A 10,832-nucleotide genomic window follows, 5' to 3' on the forward strand; every position below is an offset into this window, starting at 1 on the left:
AGCCGCGCAAATGAAGATCGTCTGAATGATTGAGTCGCTTCAAATTCCAAAAACTGAGGGTGATTAAAGTCTGTCTGAGGTGGGCCCTGTGGCGGCGCTTCAACGATGCCTTCAAGGACACCGTCAGGTCCAAACTGTTATGCGAACAGTTTATATTTTATTATTTTCTTGATGGCTCTCTTTGATTGCCTTCTTCGCTGACCGTTCTGCCTCTCATCTATTCCCTTTACTGCCGCTTCGCCCCCCCGGTTGCTACGCCACCGTTTCAGGTTGAGCTGTTTTAATACCCCCGCAGTTGATCATATTTGGTTTAATTACCTCTTCTAGAACCGTGGGGGCAATAGAAATCATGACCTGATGCATTTTCGATAAATTGACTGAAACAGCAAATGGAAATGTCTAACGTGGTGATGTCTAACGTCTAATGCGCTTTTTTTTTTGAGGATTTTACTCGAGGATGACCTTCAGATGTTGTCTTGCATTGAGGGGTTCCCACCTCACGCCGAGGACTGCTTCATGCGGAGTTTGTTTGCAGCAGCGTGATATGAGAGATGAGTAAAGCAACTATGAATAATTCACTTTATAGCCCTACGTGGCGGCTTTAACATGTGTAATATCATGCACTACCCCGGGAAAAGTCTGTTTTTTCCCTGTTGAAGCTGGACCAGAATGTTGGTTTAGAATAATCAGGCATGTCCTGCGACAGCAAGCAAAGAGTTAAGCCTCACCAGGGAGTGACTTGTTGTTTCTTGAACATTTGCTAGTCTGTATTTCTTCTTAACGACGGGGTAAGAAGTCTGCCCGAGAGAAAAATGATAATGCGGCCCACCTCGCTTGACACAAATCAAGAGTTTATGTTTGTAATATCGCTGCCATTTGTCCGCACCGTGGCAACGGAGGCGGCACATTTGTTACCTGTAGCCGCGATTTGATTGTCCACGGATACCTTCGTTTTTTCTTTCCCGTAATCAACGAGAAGATGAATTAAAGCCGAGTCCTGACCCGCCGCCCTGCAGCCAAGGCTGTTTTCTTTATTTACTCGCGGATGACGAGATTGAAGTTGCCACATCCACGACTGACTTTTATTACCCCGGGGGGTCTTTTTGTATTCCTGGCTGTCCTCTGCTAAAAAAGCTCTCCATTGATCGTTTTCCGTCTCTTTATTCCTGTTTTTGTGGCCCCTCCAGCTGTGCAAACTGCGAGTGCATGCAGTATATGTGTATACATGAACAAATCCTCTTTATATACACTCCAACTGAATAAACTGTGAACATTTATTGGCTTGTGCTGCATTACATTGAATTAACTGACTGGGTAACTTATGCTCTCACTGTACTAATTAAAACAGCTTGCATTCACAGTGATGGCACAACCGTAATTAATTTCTCTAATTAATTTCTGTATGGATGCTTTTTTTTAAACACGCCACCGTCTTGTGTACTTCGCCTAAGATATCATCCTTAAAAGTGATTCATGAATTGCTTTCCATCCCGGTCGATTCCTTTGCAGACTCTTGTTTATCGGCCTTTTTGCTAAAGGACACGACGAACGGATGACGAACAGATTTGCCCGTTTCAAAGATGGAAAACATCACGTCTTTCAAACCCATCTGTAACGGCATCCTTGAAAAGCCTTCAAACATATTTCCCACTGACTCAGAGTGGTACTTAATTAATTCTATATCATGCCCCTGCATATGAGAGCAAAGTGGCTGCACGTTGCCAAAAGAGGCGTCCTTGCCAGCAACCCTATTATCAGTCAATAACGAATACAGATGTCTGAAACGGCTTTGCTCAGAGAAGTCGGATTTTAAAAATCTGCGTCCATCCCATGGCGATGGCGTCGCCTTCGCTTTCCCGTGTGCATGACACGCCATCCGAGGGAACCGGCTGACCCAGAAAGCGATACGAGGGATGTGAGGCATTGCCCCGTCAAGCTTTCCAACCCACCATTCATTCCCATCAAGACTTGTAATAACGCTTGTACTCTCTGCTGAAATTGCTTTCTGCCTTTCGGGTCAGTAAAACTGGACTTGCGGGAGGGATGGGGGAGGGTGTTTGTTTCCATGTAAGTGTTTTGTGTGTGTGTGTGTGTGGTAGGTAGCCGACACGGCTGGTGGTTAGGCGCCACACTACGATCATATTAGCAAAGTGATTTATACGTGCTGAAATCTCAAGCAGGTTTACGACGAATTGATGGAGTGGCCACTTGCTGCACCGCATTTTAACATCCCTGTCCTCTTTTTCTCTCTGCCGGTTCAGAAACCTTTGACTTCAGCACAGCAATGTGATGAATAACTTTATCTTGTTTTTTCACTTAGAAAATGTCAAATTTCTTATACCCCCAAAAAAGCGGGAACAAATAAACTTCTTCTCCTGATGAGTGCAGGTCTGCAGCATTCAAGAGTCTGAGTGGTTTACATGACAATTTGTTGTGAAATATGAAATATTTCTACACTCTAGCTAATTTACATTCAATCTTGCACGCTGCGTAATTGGCCGCGAAGGAAATTGGTATCTTTTATTTGGCGGCGCGCTGATTGACCTGCCTTGACATTCTCAACAATGCTGCGACGACTCGTCGGCCACTCCGGGTTCCTTTTTGAGGAATCACAACCCAATCACGCCGAATTATGCAAAGAGCTCTCAGAGACTTTAAGAGCCGAAAATACGGGATCGCCTGAATCCCAATTATCAAAACTTTAAAACATTTCTTCCTCTCCATCCATACTTGAAGCATGACTGCATTGATTTTCTGAAAAGGAACTCGCTGACAGAACGAGTGCACTCGTAGTTCCCTTCTAGTGCTTTTTGATGACAGCTGAAGGCGAGTGTTAAAACGGGTGATTAAGCAGGAACTGATTGTTCTCTTCCTTTTGAAATTGAGGAGCTATATGCTGTATCAGCTCCCGGAGCAGCATTGTCATCAACATCTATTTTACCATTAGGGCGACACTGCCCTTACTCTGCACTTTACTTGTCTTCTTCACTCCAATGCTGGCAGATAAGCGTGAAGGACAAAGACTTGTTTTAAAGGAATGGCTCCACTCTTGGCAAAATAGGATTATTTGCTTTGTTGCACATCTCAAAACGAGACATGTTAGCTTAAGTTGTTTTGGTTTCGCAGACATTTGCATATAGCGTAAGGCGTGAGTTGGTAATACCGCCCTGGCTCTCGGTAAACTGCGGACAGGAGATTGGAGACTGGTTGGGAGACTGTCCAGGTGAAGTCTTCTTTTGTTTGGATAGTCTTCCTTTGGTTGGTCCACCTGCAAGCAACGTCCAAAAGCAGTTCAGTCCTGTGAATACTGATGCTTGGCGTCGCGTCCCTCCTGGACATCCATCTAGTGAATTTGTTCCAGCGTACCCTGTGGACTTTTGGGGCCAGGTTCGGCAAGTTTCCGAGCCATTCCTCAACGGTTCTTGGGACTCACTCTCCAGATGCGAATGTATTTGGTCTGCGGCAAGTTCTGGAAAGGTGGCATTTGTCAAAGTCTGTCAAACAAATGCTAGGAGCCAGTTATTCCCCCGCAAGACATGGAATTGTAAAGAGATGTTCGCGCGGTAACGAATATATTCCCCTTGACCCGTCAGTGGTTTTTAGTTTCATGTCATTCATCCTCTCAAAAAAAGTACATCCTGTTTTTCTCTATTCGGTGTTTCCAGCTCCGACTTCTCTCCTGATTTGTCACCTGTCTGAACACCTGCTTCCCATTACTCATCGGCACCAGTACTCCCCAGGCCAGGCAGTTGCTCAGGACATATGTCTTGCTTCTATTTTATACCCAGGTCCACTGAGGTTCAGCTTGCCGTCAGATGGGCAATTGGTATTTCTTTCTTCTGTGATTCTTGAGGGAGCAAAATAATTTGTCGGCAAAACTGCAGTCCAGTTCCTTCGCCCTCAGGCCAGAACTTACAATTTGATGTTGTTGGAGGAAATTTAACTTTTATCGCTTCTGTACGGTAATTACTACCGGGACTACTGGCCATGTTTTCTACGTTTGTCCAGTCAATAAGAAAACTGAAAAAGAAAACAAACCGGGTTCATGAATTAAATACAGTGCATTGACAAGGAGTTGTTGGAATGCTTGAGGGTGCGTTTGCTTCCTTTAAACACAGTTTTAAATTCCCCAGGATCCACTGAAAAGAGACGGTTGGGCCTCTGTAAATTGTGAAACCTTTTTTAGTTTTTTTTCTCCTTTACATCCAGTGAAAACTGGCACGAGAATAGACGTTCTGTTCTACGGCTACTGCATCTGCCGCTAATCTCTTATGCTATCCAGATTGTTGAAGTCCTAGGATTTTTTTTTTTTTTTTGACGGAAGAATCTTCTTTTTTTTGCAGAGGAAGAGCCCCTCACTGCTGAGGCTACACTATTAGAGTTGTCCTAGGCCACAGGGAATGGATTGCCTATTTGTTGCATCAGTGGCTTAGCAGTCACAAAGGCGGCTGGGGGCGTGGGGGGGTTGGTGGCGGAGGGGATGTGCAAGGCCTCGGAGGAATCCACAGTCTCCAAACTTTTTTCGGAACAATTATTGGTTTTTTACAAAGTGAAAATGTGAAACCGTTAAGGAGACGAGCGGACGGCCAAATGGAGACGAAATGAAAGGCTTTAAGTGAAATGGATCATTAATATTGTAATCCTTAATATTTCGGTCCCGACTGATTTTATGACGCCTGTGGTTACAGTTAAATATCAATGGTGGAAGACAAGGGAATGATGAAGTGGTTATCACAGCGGATCATATCAGATAAGTGAAAAACGGTTTTTGTATTTAAATTCTTGCGGGAAATTGAGATAAATCCCCTCTGAAAACAAGGGACTGGTGTAGGTGGTGGCGGCGGATGAGTCTGCTGAAACTGAAAAGCCTGATAAAATGATGGAATTGGTGGCAATGCGAAGAAAGGGTGGTGATAAGGAGGTGGAAGGATGCGAATGGACTTGACATACATAGGGGATGATATTTTAAGTAGGAAAAGAGTGACATTGCATTTCCTGTGGCAGTTTCAGAATAAAAGTCATCTGCGGCGTTTATATGCTTTTATTGTATACACTGAGGCTAATTTACAGGCTTGGTCTGTTCATAAAAGATATTATATAGGGATGATTATCCAGTTCACATTAAATGCATTGATTTTCTTTCATAAAACGCACAGCATAAAAAGCATCGTCATGAAAATCTTAAGGATCCTGTTTTTTTTATGAGAGTTATATGCAGAATTTCCAGTCTATAAAAAGGCTTGATGCTCGCCTTAATTAATTGATTCGTCCCTCTGTTGTCTCATGTGAGCCACGCAGCATAAAGAGCCTCTTTTACAAGCGGCATGCGAGCCTCAGATATTGATCAGGATTCAGTGTGACTCCAGGAAACGGACGAGCTGCTCATGTCTAAGGAGTTCTTTCTGCAGGTAGGTGCAGCTCACCTCTCTGGCCGGCGGCCAGCTTTCATCCAGGCTGCGGCCACGGAAAATCTAATACAGATGACTTCATCATTTTTGCCTGGTGACCTTTCTGGCATCCTTTCCTCCTCCTCCTCCTCACACACACTCCTGCGATGCAACCTTCCCACAATCCCCGCAGCTCTTTAAATCCACACCCTGCCTGCGTCTATCTCGTATTTTGCTCTCACCTTGCTTCCCCTTCCATCACACCTCCTCTCGTCCTACCCGTCTCTCTCTCTACCTTCTCCTCCCAAGGGCATTATTCATAGCGAGGTTGAACGCAGCCTCAAGGTTAAGTGCCGGCGTGTTTCACTGCTGAAAACTCTGCTGAGTCGCGTCCGGTGTCGCCGTCCGTTCGCTGCCATCGTTTGGCAGTCGTGTTGATCACATCTCGTCCTGAAACCGATGGGTCCTTGGCCGCCGTCGCTGCGAGCGGCCACAAGAACAGGCAATCAATAGGTTTCAATATGGCCTCGCTGGCGACGGTGAATGAAACTCAATTTTATTTTGCAAGATTGTGCATTTATTAGATGAACAGATATTGATGGCAGGTTGGCAAGCAGCTCCTTTCCAATACACACTCAGGGGACGGCGTCGGCTCTGAATGGGTCGGGGCTTTTGTAAGGAATGCCGGGGGTCCGTCCAGGTGAGGAGACGGCTGTTTTCTCCTGGTTTTTATTATGCTTGTATCGCCGCTGTCTCGCCCAGGGTTCCGTCTGACATTTTTAGCTTCCATCCTTTTAGTCTTATTATCATCCTTACAAGCCAGATCTTCATTTTTTGGCCCTTTAACCCTTACAGTACATTACAAGCTCCCTGTAGTCATGTAGGCCATCGATTCCAACTAAACCCTGGTTAATTACACTGCTACAGTTGTAGAAAATAAGCAAAAATCTATAAATAAAGGAAGTAACAGGCTGCTGACTGTATCCAATGCCTTTAATAGAAATGCAAAGGTTATACTCGAGTTGTATTAGTAATCAAGAAAGTTTTATGACGGAATGGAAGACAGAAACAGTTAAAATACAGTTCTTGGATGCATAAGATTCCTTTAAGTAGAAGCCAACAGTGGACAAATGTTCTAAAAGTTCCATTTTCTGTGTGGTTGCGCAGCGAGCCCAATCTTGAGATGAACATTTACAGTCGGAATCAATTCGGGCAAACACTAAAGAAGGGGGATGTTAGCATATCCCAATGCTGCAGGGGATTGTAAGGGAAAACGGTGGATGTGGGTTTTCCAAGGGCGCGTTAGTAGGTTTTGCTCGACCCTTCCAGGTCTGTATGGAAGTCTGTTTATTCATAAAGGAAAGACTACGCTGAACCCGGAGGATGAGGCGCTTTCCTGTCTTCCCTGTTTGATTCGGCCTCCCTAATCGACCTCCCGGTGCTTCAGCTTTTCCCATCGCTACCTACAGCTATCCTTGCCCTCTTGGTCTCACCTCATCTTCCTTCTCTTCTCCTACTTCCTCACTCACCCTCTTCGCAACCAGGGATGAGAACGGGTGATTTTTCAAGGTGTTCAGAAGCCGATCATCGGTGTTTACCTGTGTAAGGCTTGTGCTTTGCAGGTCCTGAGGCTGATGTCCACTCCGGGACGGTAGCTTTGGAGCTTTAGAGGGGATTATTTGAGGAGGAGTAGAAGCTGCTGGAGCGATATAGGGAACCTTTGCTCGGGTATATACACAGAATGCACCTCTCACGTGGCTTAGCTTCATTGAATTAGGTGCAATATTCTTCTGGTCATTCCCTATTCAAAGTTGGGAAATAGAGACATTAGCTTCTAACATTTATATGCAGGTTACTTTCAATACATTTCTTTCACGAAACTTTGATATTTCAAAGCCGAACCACAGCTAAGAAGCGCCTGCAGTGTGACGACTTCAGGGCTCTGAAATTTCACCTGTGCAGAAATGCTGCCAACTCCCTCCCTAGTTTTTTTTTTTTTTTTGATGTGTAAATTTCTTCGCTCGATGTCCTCAAGAAGCCGAGCGTTATCTAACAGCCACCTGTCTTCGACTGAGATATACGCGGATCAATTTTTATCGAGGTCCGCATTCGGCGCTTAGCACAACCTTGGCGATGTTACAAGCTAACGAAGGGGTTAGGGTTAGCGTTAGCCGTGTCAGGTGAGGACACACCCGATTGAGTTATTACACTCGTACTTTGGAAGAAGAAGATGGAGAGGAAGTGAAGGCGGGAAATGAGTTACAGTCTTGAACTCTCCTCCTGTCCCTGTTCATTTTCATCTCCGAATTACCTACCCCGGCCTCGGCGTGCAATAACTGTAAATCACGGATTGAGAAGAAATGATTTCGCTATTTCCAAAGCGTGGGGAAGCCACGGCAGCGTATAACGAGATATGGGATCAGAGGGAACCAAAAGACTAATTAGAAAGCATCAATAATGAGTTGTGGGGTCTCGGGGTTCATGGTCACCCGTCCAGAGGTTAATAGATAGAGGGAAACTCGTGTCGCTAACGCCCCATTGACACTGACGCTGGTCGTCTTTCAATATTCAACAAGACTCGGTATTCATCAGCTGGCGTTCTTTGACGAAATGGAAACAGATGATCTGAATTAAATCTACAAGCTCCATCATCCTACGGCGAGGGTAGGGCGTCTTTTGCAGGAGCCGGCAGGAATGGGGGCTCTGCCGGCAAGCATCCGACCTCTTTTGATGCAGAGAGGTTTTTTTTCTCTTCTTTCAAGACATCAAACCCCATTCCCCTTGTCAAGAGCTGTTGTCATAGCGACTCATTGACTGCCTGAGACGAACGCTGGCTTTCATTGGATGTGGTTAACGTCTCATGACTGAGTGAATGAGGCAATGTGACAGCGGAGACTTTTGATTTGCTTCATTATACCCGCCAACCCACATCTCCTGGCACTTGAAACGGCACGTCAGGCGAGGTTTTTTATTTATTTTTTTTCCAGTTTCATTTCAGAGAGAATTCTTCCGACTGATGCTCGTCCTCCTGTGTTCCTCGACAGCAAAGGAGAAGCACCTCATTAACCTGATTATCATAACGTGATTATCCTTGTTGATTCATGCATGAGACACAAACCACGCTCTTCGGTTCAAGTATTAGTTTGGGAAATGAAAATCGATTGGATGTGCAGCTGAGTAAACTTTGTTTCGGCCTCCTCCTCCGTCTCTGTGCGACATTGTTATCCTATGGATTAGAGCCATTTAGAGGGAATATCTGACAGCGTGAGGGATGGAGGTAGAGCGGCTTCCTGCTTCCGTGACGCGTCTGTTGACAGGAAGTTATGGCGACGGTGGAAGAAGAGGAGGAAGAGTCAAGTATTCAAGTATATGGATGAGAGAGATCCTGTAGATAGGCAGACAGGTAGGTAGGCTGGTTAGATGTTGGTTGGTTGGTTATTATGTAGGATGGTTGGTTGGTTAGTAGATAGACAGGTAGGCTGGTTGGTTGTGTGGTTGGTTGGTTTTGGTTGGTTGGGTCGTTGGTTTGTTGGCTTTAGTTGGTTGGGTGGTTGGTTGGTTTGTTGGTTTTGGTTGGTAGGGTGTTTGGTTTGTTGGTTTTAGTTTGTTGGGTGGTTGGTTGGTTTGTCTTGGTTTGTTGGTTGGTTTGTTGGTTTTGGTTGGTTGGGTGGTTGCTTGCTTTAGGTTGTTTGGTTGGTTGGTTGGTTGGTTGGTTTTTGTTGTTTGGATGGTTGGTTGGTTAGTTTTTGTTGATTGCTTGGTTCCAGTATTTATCCATTTATTTCCATCCTTCCATCCCCCACATTTTCTTTTCTATCACAGATAGCGATATAGACAGACAGACAGACAGACAGACACACAGACAGACAGACTACCACATTTCAACATTAGGATGTAATCAGCGTGACAGACGTCATTAGCAACCTGTAGCTCAGCGCCACGTCGTCAGGCGGTTTGAGGATTCACTGGTGTTCAAGCTGTTGCGCCTCCATGTCAGCGCTGCTGATCTCAGTCATACATCTGGTCCAAAGTATCCTGTAAATTCTGCATCACTGTCTAATGACTTGTGATAATGACTATTGGCCTTATTTGCTACAGCAGATGTGAGTTGCTGTCTATTAGCATATTTTATTTTCCTTCCAGCTGCTTTTGAAGCTCAAGATATTGTCAACCCCAATATGGGAATTATCCCCGTAAACAAATCACATTAAATCTGTTATTTTTGCAGTATTTCCTGTTGCTTTGGGTTTTTTAATGCCTTCATATATTTTTTAATTTGCTGCTGGGTTTGTTTACGACGATTCATGCAAGCATATAAAATGCTTTATGCCAGCAATATATATATATATTTATATATATATATATAAATATATATTTTTATTTTTTTTTACATTTTTTTTTTCCTCACAGGCAATAACGATATTTGAAAAAATCTTTTATTTACTTTGTAACTTTAAAACTGACACAGTGCTGACTCGGGTACATATTTGCTGAGTGTCTGACAAGCTGCTGTGGCCAAGAATTCGATTGTTATAAAGCCATTAGAGTTCTTCTATAGGCCTACCGGTGATCATATTCTGCTGACAGGACTGTGTGTGTGTATATGTGTGTGTATGTGTGTGTTTGTGTGTGTGTGTTTCATTATTTATTTTATGGATTTTCTCAAAATCCTTAAGCTTCAAGTTCCTTTCATACAAATTTGATTAACGGAGGAGAAAATTAATTTAAAGAATTAGATTGACATGTATGAACGTTATTCTGAAAAGCTAAAGCTAGCCAGTGCGTACTAATGCACTCTGGCTATGAGGAGTGTGTTTCTACATTTTTAATCGCATGTTTTATTCATGTGGAAAACTATCTCTTAAGATAAACATTAAAACATTTCAATAAATATTGATTAAGTAAAATTTAAAGATTAGTTTGGCCACTAGGGGGCAGTGAACACAAGAAAAAAAAATCACTTTATTGTTAGTGATCATTGAAAAAGACAAGGTAGAAAAATATGTCTGGCAGTAAATGCAGATACAAGTCGAGTTAAAAAATTACAACTTAATTATTGTTGCGACACAAAAATGTTTTTTAGCTTTTGCTGCACTGTTTTTCCACATTTGCCTGTTTTTGTCATGAACTGTTTGGCCTTTCACAAGAATGACAATTTACTGCCGTCTATTCATCATCCTTAATTTAATCATCGTGCACTTCTTCGAGCAATTAATTTGTGATTTGTCCCTGCTTGCGAGTCTCATTGTGTCGTTTGTGGGCTTTCCCTCGTCCCTGACTTGATTGAGTGTGCCCGGCGCTTTCTGCTGTATTCATAGTGCCGTCACGTTTTTATTCCTTTTTAGAAGTAAACAGCGCTGATCTAATTATTCATCCCTTCTGAGTTGATTCCTTTTCTTGAATGTCATCAGACTTTTCCGTTCTACGCTCTGCTTCAGACACTAA

The sequence above is a fragment of the Antennarius striatus genome, chromosome 22 (assembly GCF_040054535.1).
Source record: "Antennarius striatus isolate MH-2024 chromosome 22, ASM4005453v1, whole genome shotgun sequence".
NCBI lineage: Eukaryota > Metazoa > Chordata > Actinopteri > Lophiiformes > Antennariidae > Antennarius > Antennarius striatus.